Source organism: Hypanus sabinus, chromosome 5 (genome assembly GCF_030144855.1).
Source record: "Hypanus sabinus isolate sHypSab1 chromosome 5, sHypSab1.hap1, whole genome shotgun sequence".
Classification (NCBI taxonomy): Eukaryota; Metazoa; Chordata; class Chondrichthyes; order Myliobatiformes; family Dasyatidae; genus Hypanus; species Hypanus sabinus.
In genome coordinates, this window is record NC_082710.1 from 156,076,541 (window position 1) to 156,093,902 (window position 17,362).

The following is a 17,362-nucleotide window of genomic DNA, read 5'->3' on the forward strand; positions in this document are numbered from 1 at the left end:
GTTCACGGAGAGACTGAGTGGAGTGAGGTCCCCAACTCGCATGCCAACCAAAGTTTGCAGGAGAAACATCGAGAGAGTTCTGACCAGCTGCGTCACAGTCCGGTAGGGGTATTGCAAGACACTCGACAACAAGTGATTCCAAGGGATGGTCAGGACTGCTGAGAGGGAGTGGATTGTCAGTGTCTGTCTCCCAGACATCAGATATTTATCGGCAGCAATGCGTACGAAGGATCCTTAGCACTGCTAATGATCCTTCCCTTCCATCCAAGAATCTATTTGACCCCTCAGGCAGGAGATACTGTAGCATTAGGACGGGAAATGTTCGCTTGCAAAACAGCTTCATTCCCAGGTCATAAGACTACTGAACTCCCTTTCACCAACCAAGTGACATCACGTATGAAGAGCAATTTTACTTTGTAACTTGTGTCGTAAATGCACCTTATTGCTTGTTACTTTATTTGTGGTAATACTATTTTTTTTGTGTTAAGTCAGTGAGTTATGTATACTCACTGTGTTGTTCACTTGGTCTGTAGGAGCCTTGCTTCATTTGGCCGTACACATGCTTATGCTTGAATGACAAGAAACTACACTTGAACCTGAACTAGAGTAACCCAGATGAATGCTAACATTTACATGCTGCATACTGTAGTAGGAAAGAATATTGAAACATACGCATTAGCAAACTGAAGGTGGTAAGAAATGCAAGGATACGAAGCAGTTGGATGGTTTGAAACATTGTGAGATCAGATGTTCCAAAATTATTTTCACTATTCGATTTCTTTCCAAAAATAGCATGCGAAATCTAGAAGGACGGTGAAATATACAGGCCAGGGAATAAAGAAATGTCCAGATCTGCGGCATTACCTGATTTGAACACCGAAGACCCGGACTTTAGTGAGGAGGCATTCTCCCGATACGTCCGTTTTCCGGGTTGGGAACACATGGATTAACTCATTGTTACACAGTCCTCTGTACGCTCACTGGTAATGTTCACTACGATCGTCATATGGAATATTTGCTGAATGGAACCACGAAAATTTGTGAAATCCGTGGAGTTAAAACTTCAAATTCAAGTTCATTGTCACCTGACTATACTTATGTACAACAAAACGAAACATCGTTCCTTCGGACCAAGGTTCACCCACACAATATATGGCAGACACAGCGCATAAAATAATTATACAATAACTACATTAATAAAATGCAATTCAAATGCATGTAGTAAAGCGCAACTCAGGTAAACTGTAAACGGTATGGCAAACAGCTCGCTATCTTAGTGATGATACCTCCGCGATTGAGAGCCAAAGTGACTGCTGCGTCCATGCGCGCCGTCATCTTGTGATATACACCTGGAGCAACAATGGCAGACCATTGATTCTGGTAATAGCTAATGATATTCTGAAATCTTTGCCTGGTCATTGTCAATTGCGTGCCAAAACCGGAATTAATTTTCAATAAGTACCGGATGAGCTACGTCAGCATATAGTGTGTTACAAACCAGCGGGAGACATTTCAGAAGCAGGCAACAGCCAAATCTTTCAACGAACTGAGCTTCTACTGTGTCCGTCGTGGCAGGCTCGGCCCGAAACATCGGCCTTTATTCCTCTTCATAGATGCTATCTGACCTGCTGAGAACCTCCAGCATCTTGTGTGTTTCCTAGTCTATTAAGTCCCTTCATGTAAATACAAGTTAGCTCCATTTCTTGGAATTGAATGCAGTTCAATGTTTCTAGAACTTTAAAGAGATTTCCTAAGAGTTATGTTAGAGTTTCCTTTTATGAGGCACTTCAGTGAATGTAATGTAAGCCGACTTGATGTATTGAATACACCATCAATAGCAAACTTGGATAAAACAGAGTTTAAAATTTCCCATTGATACAGTGTTTTCAACGACTGAGTGTCACATGACGTGTGTGTGTGTGTGTGTTTGTAAATCTGATGAATTATAATTCGTCCACCTCCCATTTACTCCATCCTGACGTAAACTGGATGTATGCCTGATATGGGCTGTTTCCCGCAACAGCTGCCGTGATTTTGTATGCATATTTGGTTACAACGGGACATTGATAGGATGCAAACCTGAGCTGAGAAGTAGCAGATGAGTTCAACACAGATAAGTGTGAGGTGGTTCATTTTGGTAGGTCAAATATAATGGAAGAATAGACCATTAATTGTAAGACTCTTGGCAGTGTGGAGGATCAGAGGGATGTTGGGTTCTGAGTCCATATGACACTCAGAGCTGCTACGCAGGATGACTATGTGGTTAAGAAGCAATACGGTGCCTCATCAATCGTAGGTTTGAGTTTAAGAGCCGAGAGGTAATGTTGCTGCTACATAGGACCCTGGTCAGACCCCACTTGGAGTACTGTGCTTAGTTCTGGTCACCTCACTCCAGGAAGTATGTGTACCATAGAAAGGGTGCAGAGTAGATTTAAAAGGATGTTGCCTGGATTGAGGAGCATGCCTTATGAGAATAGGTTGAGTGAACACAGCCTTTTGTCCTTGGAGGGACGGAGGATGAGAGATCAATTGATAGAGGTGTGCAAGATAATGGGAGCATTGATCGAGTGGATAGTCAGAGGCTTTTCCACAGGGCAGAATTGGCTAGCACGAGTGGGCATGGTTTTAAGGTGCTTGGAAGTAGGTACAGAGGAGATGCCAGGGGTAAGTTTTTCATGCAGAGAGTGATGAGTGCGAGGAACGGGCTGCCGACGGCGGTGGTGGAGGCGGAAACGATAGGGTCCTTTAAGAGAGTTCTTGATGGCTACTTGGAGATTAGAAAAATAGGGGGCTATAGGTAAAGACTAGGTAGTTCCCACATAGGAACATGTTCAGCACAGCTTGGTTGGCTGAAGGGTCTGTTTTGTGCTGTATGTCTTCTATATTTCTAAGCTTTTATATAGGCAATTGTTTAAATTTTAGAATTGCCCTCATTACATTTATTCTACATGCAGTAACGATTGTAAAGTGTTTTGTAATACACGCTTTATTTTAATTCTGGCAAATACTTGTCGAATGTGAAGGGCATTCTCACTCTGTTATCCTTTAGTGGAGACTAGAAAATGAAATGCGCTCCTTACTTATTAAACTTATTGCAGGTTTGCAAAAGGTCGAGATTCCATCAATTCCAGGATCTTCGTAGCAATAGTTACTGACTTCAGCAGGTATCATTTATGTTGTTTATTAGACTCAGAAATAAGTTCACATCAACCGACAGAACCTGGGATGGCTACTCAGACAAATATTGTCCGGTTTTATTCAAACAGTGGTCTAGAAGTTAATGGTAGTTTGTTGGCTCGACTCTCTATTTGGATGCCAATATTAACATAACTTAATTTTGTTAGCAATCATTGAGTTATATCATATTTTTATTCTCTTGTTCTTGAAATAGCAGTAAATACACTATTTACCTCATCACGATGTCCAAATGCAATTGCTTCAGCGCATTTCTTGATCATTGACTCTTGGAACTGCTGTAGTCAACTTTGCACTTGGACAGTGAATGTGAACGTAATGTGAAGATCACGAAATAATAATAATTTAGGTAGCAGGAAAGAAAATACATTTTTTTAAAAAAAGGTAAGTAATGGAAAAATAAACACGTGAGATTCTGCAGGAGCTGGGAAACCAGAGTAACAAACATAAAATGCTGGAGTAACTCAACAATCCAAACAGCATCGATAAGACAATCCCCCCAATCTACATCATTCTCCTCGATGTAGAGGAAGTAGCAGCTGGAGCACTGGAGGCAATAGATAACCCCGGCAAACGTGCAGTGAAAGTGAAGTGAGATACAGTGCAAGGGACTGAATGGAATGAGGAACAATCATCATTTGTCGGGGACATCGAATCAGACTGCAGATGATGAGTTTTCTCTTCTATCTGAGGATTAGTGATCTGCATAACTATCATTGTGTGGACTACCTTTATCCTCTCAGAGGCAATGAAACAGGAAAATGACTCATGTGAGCAGCCAAGAAATGAGAACCATGCGGAGCATTTATGAGATCTTTGATGAAGTGTCGCGGGCCAAAACATCGACACTTCATTCAGTTCCGTAGATGCCGACTGGACTGCTGAGTTCCACCAGCATATTGTGTGTGTTCCTTTTAATTGCGAGAGGTTCAGGTGAACAAGGAAGAATAGTCTGACCTTTATTGGCCTGGAAGATGTTGGATTAAGGAAGTGGTCCTAGGTAACATGGAGGCAGCTGCTAAAATAGGCTGTAGTCAGGATGGTTTCTTCAAGGAAAAATCTTGCCTGACAAACATGTTGGAATTCTTTGAAGAAATAACAAGCAGGACCGTGTACTTGGATTTTCAGAATGCATTAGACAAGTTGCCACACATGAGGGTGGTCATGAAGCTACGACGCCTTGGTATTGCAGGAATTATTCTAGAGTGGATAAAGCAGTGGCTGATTGGGAGGAGGCAAAGAGTGGGAATAAACTGAGCATTATATGATTGGCTGCCGGTGACTAATGGTGTTCCACAGGGGTCTGTGTTGGTACCAGTTCTTTTTATGCTGAGGGTCAATGATTTGGATCATGAAACTGATAGCTTTGTTGTAAAGTTTGCAAAGGATATGAAGATAGGTGCAGGGGTATGTAGTTTCGAAGAAATAGAGAGGCTACGGAAGACTTACATTAGGAGAAACAGCAACAAAAATGCAGTTAGAATACAGCGTCGGGAAGTGTATGGTCATGCACATTGTAAAACGAAATGAAAGGGCTGATTATTTTCAAAATGGAGGGAAAATTAAAAAAAAAAACCTGAGGCGCAGAGGAACTCAGGAGTCCTTGATCAGGGTTCCCCAAAGGGTTAATTTCCACATCGGGGCTATGTTGAGGAAGGGAATTGCAATGTTAGCATTCTTTTCAAGAGGACTAGAATATCCACGCTATAATCTTCTCTGTTTTGTTAAGTAGCCTCATGCGTGGCACCGAGTCGAATGCCTTTGAAAATCCAAATCCAAACCATCAACCGATTCTCCTTTGTCTATGCGGCTTGTTATTTCGTCAAAGCAAGATTTTGGTGAATGATGTTTGCCACTTGATTGTGCCTGTATTAGTAATCTGTTTGAATTAAATGCGGAAGTATCCTGTAATGTGTGAGATTGTTTCTGGTTTCTCACTGTATTTTCTCCATTTATCGTCTGGAATTTGTTGGTATTTGATTATGTATTGTTGACTTTTGTGTTAACCACTTGATATCGCATTGCAACAAGGAACCCTTCTGTTTCCAGGATAAGGTCTCCAACTCTGCGATAGGCGGTCGACACTTATTTGTCAATATCAAGATTGCTAAGATTGGTTAACTTTTTCTTCTATGGTTCTAATTTCTTCATTTTCTGGGTTGTGCTTCCATTTAAATTTTGTGGTGTGCGCTTGTTATCAGATTTGCATATGCTCACGAGGAGTGCGAAATCCCGTTTTTGTATATCCTTAGAAGTTTTGTTAAGTACCTTTTAGGTATGTTTTTCCTAACCCCCTTCTGGGTAGACTTAATTTATCGCCTTTGCTCGTACATCGTGTTTTCAAAAAATGTCATTTCCGTTCTTATTATTCTGTGCAAAATTTTCCAGATCGCTTTCAGGCCAATATATTATGTCAGGAGAGGGTGATGGTGAACTGCTGTCGGCCGCCTCTGCCCAGTAAGGATGCTGGATGCAGGTAAGAAATTAATTCGATATTTCCAACGCCATCACTGTATTGACGAACCGAATTGAAATTCTGTGACTTACTGTAAGAACCCACTAGTTCCTGCAAGACGATTTACACACGTTACCAGCTTCTTTAATTCTTATTCATATTCCCATCCATATCTCCTTCAGTTTACGTAGCTTCCCACACTTTTGTAATGAATGACGTGGAAACGAAACAACATCTCATTTTTATATTACAAATTGTGAACATACTAATTTCTCATAATGGTAAGTTTCATGTTGCATCAGAGCTAACAAGGACTGACAACTTGTAATAATAATCTTTATTTGGGGTTTCTACATATTCTAACTGATTGGCTAAGTATTCAAAGCTTTCTCTTTTGTCTGAAATTTGCTGTATTTGTTTGCATTTCACTGGGAAATATTGCGCAGGCCTCACGCCCGTCCCTTTCGCCAACCGGTGCTTACACTGGATACAGCGCCTGCAGCTGAAATTATATTCACAGCGATATCTCACCTGACATCAGGTCGAAGTATACCATTCTCAAATTCCATGCTACGGCAGAAATGCCCTTTATGTGCCACCCACTTCTCTGCCTTTACAACACTTCATAATGCATTTGATTTTTAACCAGTGTAAAGTAAGTTCAACGGCCATGAATATTAAATCCCATTGGTCAATGGAAATTGAGTAGAATGCTGAGACCTCCACCATAATGGATAATGAAGTAGGTTGTCAAAGCTTTCAGAGAGTTTTAGGCCAATTGGAAGAGTGGGCTGAAAGGTGGTAGATGGAGTTTAATGCTGGTAAATGTGAGGTGCTACATTTTGGTAGGAATAATCAAAATAGGACATACATGGTGAATGGTAGGGCATTGAAGAATGCAGTAGAACTGAGTGATCTACGAATAGTGGTGCATAGTTCCCTGAAGGTGGAATCTCATGTAGATAGGGTGGTGAAGAAAGATTTTGGTATGCTGGCCATTATCAATCAGAGCATTGAATATAGGAGTTGGGATGTAATGTTGTACAAGACATTGGTAAGGCCAAATTTGGAGTATTGTGTACAGTTCTGGTCACCGAATTATAGGAAAAAATGTCAACAAAATAGAGAGAGTACAGAGGAGATTTACCAGAATGTTACCTGAGTTTCAGCACATTAGTTACAGAGAAAAGTTGAACAAGTTACGTCTTTCTTCTTTGGAATGTAGAAGGTTGAGGGGGGACTTGACAGAGGTATTTAAAATTATGAGGGGGATAGATAGAGTTGACGTTGATAGGCTTTTTCCATTGAGAGTAGGGGAGATTCAAACAAGAGGACATGAGTTGAGAGTTAGGGGGCAAAAGTTTAGGTGTAACGAGCGGCGATTTCTTTACTCAGAGAGTGGTAGCTGTGTGGAACGATCTTGCAGTAGAAGTGGTAGAGGCAGATTCGCTATTGTCATTTAAAGTAAAATTGGAGAGGAAAGGAATGGAAGGTTATGGACAGAGTGCAGGTCGGTGGAACTAGGTAAGAGTAAGCGTTAGACTCGGACTAGAAGAGCCGAGATGTCTTCTTTCCGTGCTGTAATTGTTATATGGTTATATGTTTATAATTCCCTCCAGACTAGACAAGAAGCACAGAGACGTCGGGCATACTAATACCTGTACCTTGTGTAACTGGATTCTGGATTTCATGTCAATTCGCCGGCAAGTGGTAAGAGTGGGCTCCCTCACCTCTGCCCCTCTGACCCTCAACACCGGTGTCCCTCAGGGATATGTACTGAGCCCCGTCCGTTACTCTCTGTGTACCCATGGCAGTGTCGCCACCCACAGCTCCAATCTGCCATTTAAATTTACTGATGACACTACACTGATTGGCCTAATCTCAAATAATAATGAGGCAACCTACAGAGAGTAAGTCATCACCCTGACACAGTGCTGTCAAGAAAACAAACTATTCCTCAACGTCGCAAAAACAAAGGAGCTGGCTGTGGACTACATGAGGAATGGATCAATGGATCTGGGGTTGAGAGGGTGAACAGCTTTAAGTTTCTCAGCATAAGTTTCACCGAGGATCTCACGTGGTCTCTACATACTGACTGTGTGGTGGAAAAGGCACAACAGCGCCTTTTTCACCTCAGACAGTTGAAGAAGTCTGCAATTGAAATTCTAAAAAAAAACTTTCGGTAGGGGCACAATGAAGAGGATACTGACTGGCCGTCTCACTGCCTGGCATGGGAAATGTACTTCCCTCAGTAGCAGGACTCTGCAGAGTGGTGCCGAAAGCCCTGCCCATCTGTAGAAGTGAACTTCCCATTCTTCAGGACATTTACAGAGACTGGTGTGTAAAAAGGACCTGAAGGATCATTGGAAACCCGAATTACCGCAACCACAAATTGTTCCAGCTGTTATCATTTGGAAAGCGGTACTGCAGCATAAAAGCCAGGACCAACAAGCTCCGGGACAGCTACTTCCACCAGACCATCATGCTGCTTAATTCATTCTGACGCAGCTGTATTTCTATGTTATATTGACTATCCTTTTTTACGTACTCTTTAAAAAAATACTATAATTGCACATTTGAACGGAGACGTAACGTAAAGTGTTTTACTCCTCATGTATATGAAGGATGTAAGTAATAAAGTCAATTCAATTCAACGCAATTTTTTTTTAAATTATGGATTCAGCTTTCCCTTTTGTCACATGGGGAAATAACTCTCTCGAATTGAAAATGACATTGATTATAAATCGCCCTAGAACAGGTAGATGCCTTTGTATCATTTTTTAAAATTTTCCTGAAATTTGATATAATATTGCTTTCAGTATCCTGCAAAAGACAAATGCGCACTACTATTTCACACCTCTGAGGATCTAGTATGGGCCAACATATCGATGCAGTTATACAGAAGGGGGGCCAGCTGATGTTTTCCATTAAGAGTTTGAGGAGATTTGGTTTGTCACCTGAAACACACGAAAACGTCTTAGCCATACCATGTAGAGCATTCTGACAGGCTGTATCATCGTCTGGTATGGGGTTGGGGTGGGGGGTGTGCTCCTGCACAGGATCACCAGCCGCAGAAAGTTGTAAAATTATCCATCACGGGTAATAGACCCCCTAGTATCCAAGACGTCTTGAAGGAGTGGTGCCTCAGAAATGTGGCGTCCAATATTATGGAGTCCCATCACAATGGACGTGCCGTTTTCTCATTGATTTTCATTTTCTCATTGTGGAGGTATAGCAGCCTAAAGGCATGTAGTCAGAGATTCAGGAACAATCACCTCCCCTTGCTATCCAATTTCTAAATGGACGTTAAACCCATGAAAATTACCTCACTTATTTATTATTTCTGTTTTTGCATTATTTTCATTTACCTATTTAATATGCATATACTGTATGTAATCTTAGTGTAATTCATTTATTTTTCTATATTTATCATGTATTACATTGTACTTCCGTGCAAAGTTAACAAATTTCACTGGATATGCCAGTGAAATTAAATCTATTTCTGATTCTATTTCAGAAACAAATAACATAAAATAAATTATCTTTTTTTGCTGTTTTAATGAATTGGTGTCGCAGCATGCTCCCTTTATAGACTGATTTGTAAGCAATATCCTGGGCTGGGCTTCCAGAAGTCACAAGGTCTACCTACCAGACACTTCCTGAGTTGGTCACACAATGAAACACAGTGATCTCTAAAAATTCCCCTACCTTCTGTGTATTGAGACCACCATGAGGTTTTTAGTAATCAGATGGCAACCACATTACGATCCCATCGGCGCGATGAATGTGACACAGAGTTATTGCCAGGATCTGTCCACGACAAGGGAGACCTTTTTTCTCTAACAGGACCGAACGTCGAGCCATGGACAATGGAATGCAAAGGGCAGCTGCCTCAATATTTTTTAGAACACACCCCCCACAACTTCTCCAGCAGAAACAAGGTTTTTTTTTGTAACCTAGAAAGATGGGAGCCTGAGGCTTTAAATAGATCATAGGGACTTGAACAAAATAACAGTGAAAAATCACTATCCCTTCCTCCGGAATTAACACAGTACTTAAATGTTGCAAGGGACAACTATTTTTGCAAAAGAGGACCCGTGGAACGCTTATACTTCAATTCGTATTTGGGAACTGGACGACTAGAAAACAGTTTTTAATACCCCGATAGGTAAAAAAAATCACTTATTGAATTCTGGGCTGGTAATCGCTCGAGATGTCTTTCAGACATTTAGAAATGACTTTCAGAGGGAAATGCTTAACTCGTTCCTGTTTGTGTACATCGATAACATTTTGATTTTTTTTCGCACTCCTATGAGGAACAAGTAACACATGTACGGCAGTTTCTTCAGCGCGTATTAAAGAATTGACCGTTTGCAAGATTAGAGAGGAGTGCGTTTCTTTTTTGGGATTTCTTATCTCCCAATGAATTCTTCCTATGGACCCTGGAAACCCCATACAGGGTGAGACTGACCCCCATCTACTTCTATTAAATCAGTTTAGTAGTTCTCGGAGTTCGTAATTTTTTTCAGGTTTATTCGAAAGAATAGTTCAATAGCGGACCATCTGAAGAGATTGATGTAGTGCGCATCGGTTTTTTTTTTGTTGATACCCGGAGGCTAAGGCAGAGGGTGATTTTAAACGGCTTAAGAACGTTCTGTTGCTACCATAATTCTATGTCCCCCTGATCCCGAACTACCCTTCGATGTTGAGGTAGATGCCCCTGTATTGGAGTGGGTGCCGTTTTATCTCAGAAATGTGCAGCTGACCAGAATCTATATCCCTGTGCCTACTTTTCACGATGCTTGTCATCACGTGAGGTGAATTATGAAATCAGGAGCTTGATGGTGAATTTGGCATTGGAGGAGTGGGGGCATTGGGTTGAGGGGCCTAGACATCGGTTATAGGGACGGATAATTAAACTTGGCTTACATTTAGGAGGCACCAAGCCTGAATTCTTGGCAAGCTCGGCGGTTATTTTGTTTTATTTCATCGTTTCAATTTTATTATAACGTATCGTCCCAGGTCTAAAATTTAGAAACCCGATGCCTTATCAAAACAAGTCGAGCCACCAGGTCTGCTGGAGAGGTTGGAATCCATTATACCGGACGGAAATTAGTGGCCACCGTCTCGTGGGATGCAGGTTCCCAAATTAGACAAACTCTAGAAGCGAATAACCAAGTTTGGAAGATCGATTATTTGCCCCGCCTGAGTTGCAATCTGAGGTTCTGAAATGGCGGCCCACTTCGAGGTTATCGAGTCAACCCGGCATCTCATTGACTGTGGAGCTCATTACAAGAACATACTGATGGTTCAATATAATTGTGCAAGCTGGTGAACTCGGTACCCACAACGAAAATCCTAATTCCCCTCTTTAAGGTCCGTTTCAGACTACATTCCTTCGCGCCCCTGGCCTCCACTTTCTTTAGATTTAGATTTTAACATCAGTCTGACCCCATCACACTGGTTTACCACTATTTTAGTTATGGTCTACAGATTTTCAAAGCCTCGACGGTTTCCTCCTCCGATCAAGCTGACGTCAGCCCGAGAGACCTCAGGATTTCGAATGCACCAGGTATTCCGTATACATGTTATTCCCACTGATGTTACTTCGGACACCAGACCCCGATTCATCTCTTAAGTCTGGCAACCATTTTTCGCGTTGACTGAGGCTACCGCTAGTCTTTCCTCCGGGATTCATCCTCCTACTCTGGAGGACTGAGAAGACGAACCAGGACTTGGAGCGAACACTTCGCTGCCTTATTTCCCGCAAACCAGCCTTTTGAGCGGCCATTTCGTCTCGAAGGACTTCGCCAGAATACCCTTCAACATTCAAGATTTATATGATCTATTTCAAACATTAATTTTGGTTTCAGGAGGCAAACTTAGGATCCTCTGAGCTGAACAATTTGTTCAGAGGTGCAAACAAAGGTGGCTCAAGGCTAAATTGCCTCTGGAAGTGAGTTAAGTCCGGCTACAGACCAAGACTAGAGAAAAAAGCAGCTCAGTCTTCCTTTTTATATTGATTAACGAGTCGGGATTTTCCATTTAACCTGGAATCGCGGAAACTAACCATTTGTTTTATGGACCCACTTTAAACCATGAACCCCGTAATATACATGTTACAATTTCGCCGGGAATTCATCGCACGTTTCATAATTCCAAACTGAATCATTTCCTTTGTAGCTCCTTTGCCCCGATGCCTTCCCTCGTCCAACGATCACAAACGGCGAAACTGTCCACACAGTCCGTAGACAGCTTAGTTTACGGAAATTAAGAGGGCAACTATAATACTTGGCAGACTCGGAGGGATATGGTCTGGAGGAACGGTGTGGAATTCCTTACAGGAATATTTTGAATCCTGACCTTATTTCAGAATTCTGTCATTTACATCCAGAGAGCTCTGGGCAGTCTGGTGCCTGCCGTACGGGGAGAGGCTTTGTCAGGGCGATGTGTTTTCGGTAGAGGATTCTGAGGGCTCTGAGTTATTTTCTGTTGGTTTCTTTTTTTCTTTTCTCTGCGTTTTATTAAGTATAATTCTAAATATTTGCGCTTCGGGTGTTTCATGTGTTGCAGGTAAGCCGTGCCTAGTTTATATTTAAGTTGAAATTGTTCTCGAAGGCTTACATTTAATTCTCCTCGGGCTTTTGCAGGTGTTCGACTAAGGAAGGTTGGACATTGGCTGCAAATAGAATGGTTATTTGTAACCTTATTAAGACTCTGGGGTTCAATCTGCTGGGCAAAGATTCCTTCGTGCACTGAAGCGGATTTAATGGAACGGTGCTAACCCCTTCGGTGCTCGCTCTTCCTGATTCTTTCCGAGGTACGTTCTAGCCGAGTTGTTCCGAGTTATCTAATACGCTGTAAGTTCTATTGATTTTGAGTCTCTGTTGTTAATAGAATTTCTAAGTTTGGTTAGCCCATCTGAGGCTCTTTGTGATCCTGCGTTTGGGTCATAAGTCCATAAGACCATTCGGCCCATCCAGTCTGCTCCGCCATTCACTCATGGGCTGATCCAACTCTTCCAGTCATTCCCGCTCTCCTGCTTTCACCCCATGCCCTTTGATGCCCGGGTTAATCAAGAACCTATTTATCTCAGCAAATTCCACAGATTTACCACCCTCTGACTTCAGTAATTTCTCCGCATCTCAGTTCCAAAAGGACGTCCTTCATTCTTGAAGTCGTGCCCTCTTTTCCTAGAATGCCCTATTGTCCTAGAATGCCCTATCATGGGAAATAGCTTTGCCATATCTAATCTGTTTAGGCCTTTTAACATTCAGAATGTTTCTATAAGATCCCCTCATTCTCTTGAACTCCAGGGAATGTTCAAAGTGAGCCCACTTTTCACACTTCATCTGGCAGCTCATTCCACACTCCCACCCGTCTCTGAGTGAAGAAGCCCCCACTAATGTTTCCTTTAAACATTTCTCCCTTCACCCTTAACCCATGTCCTCTGGTTGTTCTCTCCCCTAGCCTTAGTGAAAAAAGCCTGCTTGCATTCACTCTGTTTACACCCATCATAATTTTATATACCTCTATCAAATCTCCCCTCATTCTTCTACGCTCCAGGGAATCAGGGAATAACGTCCTAACCATTCAACCTTACTCGGTAACTCAGTTTCTCAAATCCTGGCAACATGCTTGTAAACCTTCTCTGCACTCTTTCAACCTTATTAATATCCTTCCTGTAATTCGGTGACCAACGCTGCACACAATACTTCAAATTCGGCCTCATCAATGCCTTATACAACTTCAACATAACATTCCAACCCTTATACTCAATACTTTGATTTATAAAGGCCAATGTAACAAAAGCTCTCTTTACTACCATATCTACCTGTGGCGCTACTTTTAGGGAATTTTGAATCTGTATTCCTAGATCCCTCTATTCTACTGCACTCGTCGGAGCCCTACCATTTACCTTGTATGTTCTACCTTGTTTTTTCCTTCCAAAGTGAAATACATCACACTTGTTTGTATTAAACTCCATCTGCCATTTTTCAGCCCATTTTTCCAGCTGATCCAGATCCCTTTGCAAGCTTTGAAAACCTTCCTCACTGTTCACTATACCTCCAATCTTTATATCAACAGCAAATTTGCTGATCCAATTTACCACAGTATCATCCAGTTCATTGACATAGATGACAAATTAACAATTGACCCAGCACAGAACACTATGGCACACCACTAGTCACAGGCCTCCAGTTAGAAAAGCAATCCTCCAGTATCACTCTCTGACTTCTCCCATTGAGCCAATGTCTAATCCAATTTACTACCTCACCATGTATACCTTGCGACTGAGTCTTCCTGACTAACTTCCCATGCAGGACCTTGTCAAAGGCCTTACTAAAGTCCATGTAGACAACATGCATTGTCTTCCCTTCATTCACCTTCCTTGTAACCTCCTCAAAAAACTCTAATAGATTTGTTAAACATGACCTACCACGCACAACGCCTTGTTGACTCTCGCTAATAAGTCCCTGTCTATCTAAATGCTTGTACATCCTATCTCTTAGTACTCCTTCCAGTAATTTACCTACTACCAACATCGAACCTACTGGCCTATAATTTCCCGGATTACTTTTAGAGCTTTTTTTAAACAACGGAACAATATGAGCTATCCTCCAATCCTCCAGCACTGCAACAGTCGATACTGACACTTTAAATATATCTGCCAGGGTCCCTGCAATTTCAAAACTAGTCTCCCATAAGGTCCGAGGGAATACCCTGTCAGGTGCTGGGGATTTATCCACTCTGATTTTCCTCAAGATAGCAAGCACCTCCTCCTCCTTTTCAATATGTACAGGTTCCATGACCTCACTACTTGTTTGCCTTATTTCCATTGACTCCATGCCAGTTTCCTTAGTAAATACAGACGCAAAATATCTCCCCCATTTCTTTTGATTCCATACATAGCCGACTACTCTGCTCTTCAAGAGGACCAATTGTATCCCTTACTGTCCTTTTGCTCTTAATATAAATGTAGCTCTTAGGATTATCCTTCACCTTGACTGCCAAAACTAACTCATGTCTTCTTTTAGCCCTCTTGATTTAGCTCTTTTCTGCACTTTTTATATTCCTCAAGCACCTTATTTGCCCTCTATTTCCTATACATGTCATACATCTCTTTCTTCTTCTTTAGCAGAGTTCCAATATCCCTAGACAACCAAGGTTCCTTATCCTTATTCACTTTGCCTTTAATCCTGACAGCAACATACAAACTCTGCGATCTCAAAATTTCTCTTTTGAAGACCTCCCACTTACCAATGGCATCCTTGCCAGAGAACAACCTGTCCCAATCCACGCTTTTTAGATCCTTTCTCATTTCTTCAAATTTGGCCTTTATTCAGTTTAGAAACTCACCCCGAGGACCAGATCTATCTTTATCCATGATCGAAACTAATGGTGTTGTGATCACTGGAACCAAAGTGTTCTCCTACACACAGTTCCGTCACATTTCCTAACTCGTTTCCTAATATGAGATCTAATATTGCATCCTCTCTAGTCGGTATCTCTATATATTGATTTATAAAACTTTCCTGGACATATTTGACATCTCTAACCCGTCTAGGCCTTTAACAGTATGGGAATCCTAATCAATATGTGGAAAATTGAAAACAACTTTATGTTTCCTGCAGTTGTTTGCTACCTCTCTACCGATTTGCTCCTCCAATTCTCGCTGACTATTGGGTGGTCTGTAATACAACCCCATTAACGTGGTCATGCCTTTCCTGTTTCTCAGCTCCACCCATATGGCCTCGGTAGGCAAGCCCTCTAATCTGTCCTGCCTGAGAACAGCTGTAACATTTTCCCTGACTAGCAATGCCAACACCCCACCCTTCATCCCTCTGCCTCTTTCACGTCTGAAACATCGGAACCCTGGAACATTATGCTGCCAGTCCTGCTCCTCCTGTAGCCAAGTTTCACTAATGGCTGCAATGTCATAACTCCATGTGTTCAATCTATGCCCTCAGCTCGTCAGCCTTCCCCACAATACTCCTCGCATTGAAATAGTCACCCCTCAAAAGATTATTACCACCAAACACAACCCTTCTATTTGTGACTTCGCATGACACTTTAACAACATTTATTTTCACCCCCGCTCCACTACCTACTCTGGCACTCTGGTTCCCATACCCCTGCAAATCCAGTTTAACAGCCCCCCCCCCCAATAGCACTAACAAACCTCCCTGCAAGGATATTGGTCCCCCTGTTGTTCAGGTGTAACCTGTCTCTCTTGTACATGCCCCACCTGCCCCAGAAGAGGTCCCAATGATCTTGAAATCTGAAACCCTGCCCCCTACACCAGTTCCTCAGCCATGTGTTCATCCGGCAGAGCATCCAATTTATACCCTCACTGGCACGTGGCACAGGTAGCAATCCTGAGATTACCGCCCTCGATTTCCTGCTTTTTAACTTCCTACCAAGCTCTCTATACTCACTCTTCAGGACTTCCTCACTCTTTCTTACTACGCCATTGATACCGATATGTACCATGACATCGGGCTGCTCACCCTCCCATTTCTGAATGCTGTACACGCGATCAGAGACATCCCTGTCCCTGGCACCTGGGAGACAACAAACCATCCGGGAGTCTCTATTGCGACCATAGAATCTCCTATCTGTACCTCCAACTACTGAGTCACCTATCACTACCGCTCTCCGCTTCTTCCCTCCTCCCTTCTGCACTGCAGAACCAGAATCCGTACCAGAGATATGGCTTCCGCAGCTTGTCCCAGGTAAGTCATCCACCTCCCCCCCCCCATAACAGTATCAACTTGTTGTTGAGGGGATTGTCCACAGGGGAGACCAGCTCTACCTGCCTTTCCCCCTTCCCTCGCCTGACGGTAACCCAATTACCTGTGTGCTGCTCCTTTGGTGTGTTACGTATTCAGGCAAAAATAAATATATGAGTTCGGCAAGGGTTTCTTATAACAAACAACACGTTTATTAAACACAGAAAACAAACCCCCCAAAAGTAAACAAACACTACCGTAACCGGAAACAGCTGCTGAGCGGCAGCCCAAACAGTTCGTAAAGTGATATTCCAAAACAGTTCTTTAAAGTGGTATTGCCAAAAGTTCGATATGCTCACAGTCCATTTAAAAGGAGAGACTTTATAGGACGATTTAGGTTCTCTTTCACGTCGCTTGGCTTCGATCCCCTACATCGAACTTCCCACGAAGAATTCACGAAACAGAACGGCTTAAAGGCACTGACCTTTCCTTCCACACTACCTTCAATCCTTTCTAGGTAAACCTAGGGATTAACACGAAGATAGTCAACGAAATCCTTCCAAATAAGGATCAAACAAAGGTCGCCCCAGTTTCACCGTAGAAAGCGATTCTCCTCGATCTTTAACTTCCAACCTCGAATCTTCACTCTCCTCTAATTGCGAACTAACAGAATCATAAAGAACCTGCTGGCAATAACCTTTTAAACTTTAGGCATTAAATAAAAACTTCATCCTCCAACTAAACTGCGTCATCACTTCAAACACGCAGTGGCATGAAGTCAACCTGGCAAATCCAGCCACGAACTGCCCCTCCTCACAGGGTGGGGTCTACCTTTCATAACCTGTAAAAAAAAACCCGTCTCATGATCTCTACTGGCGGGAAAATGACGTCACCACCATCACAAGACAATCACCTCAAGTCCAGTACAGCTTCAACCCCAGTCACATGACAAGGGCTCCACTGTCATGTGTCACGAGTA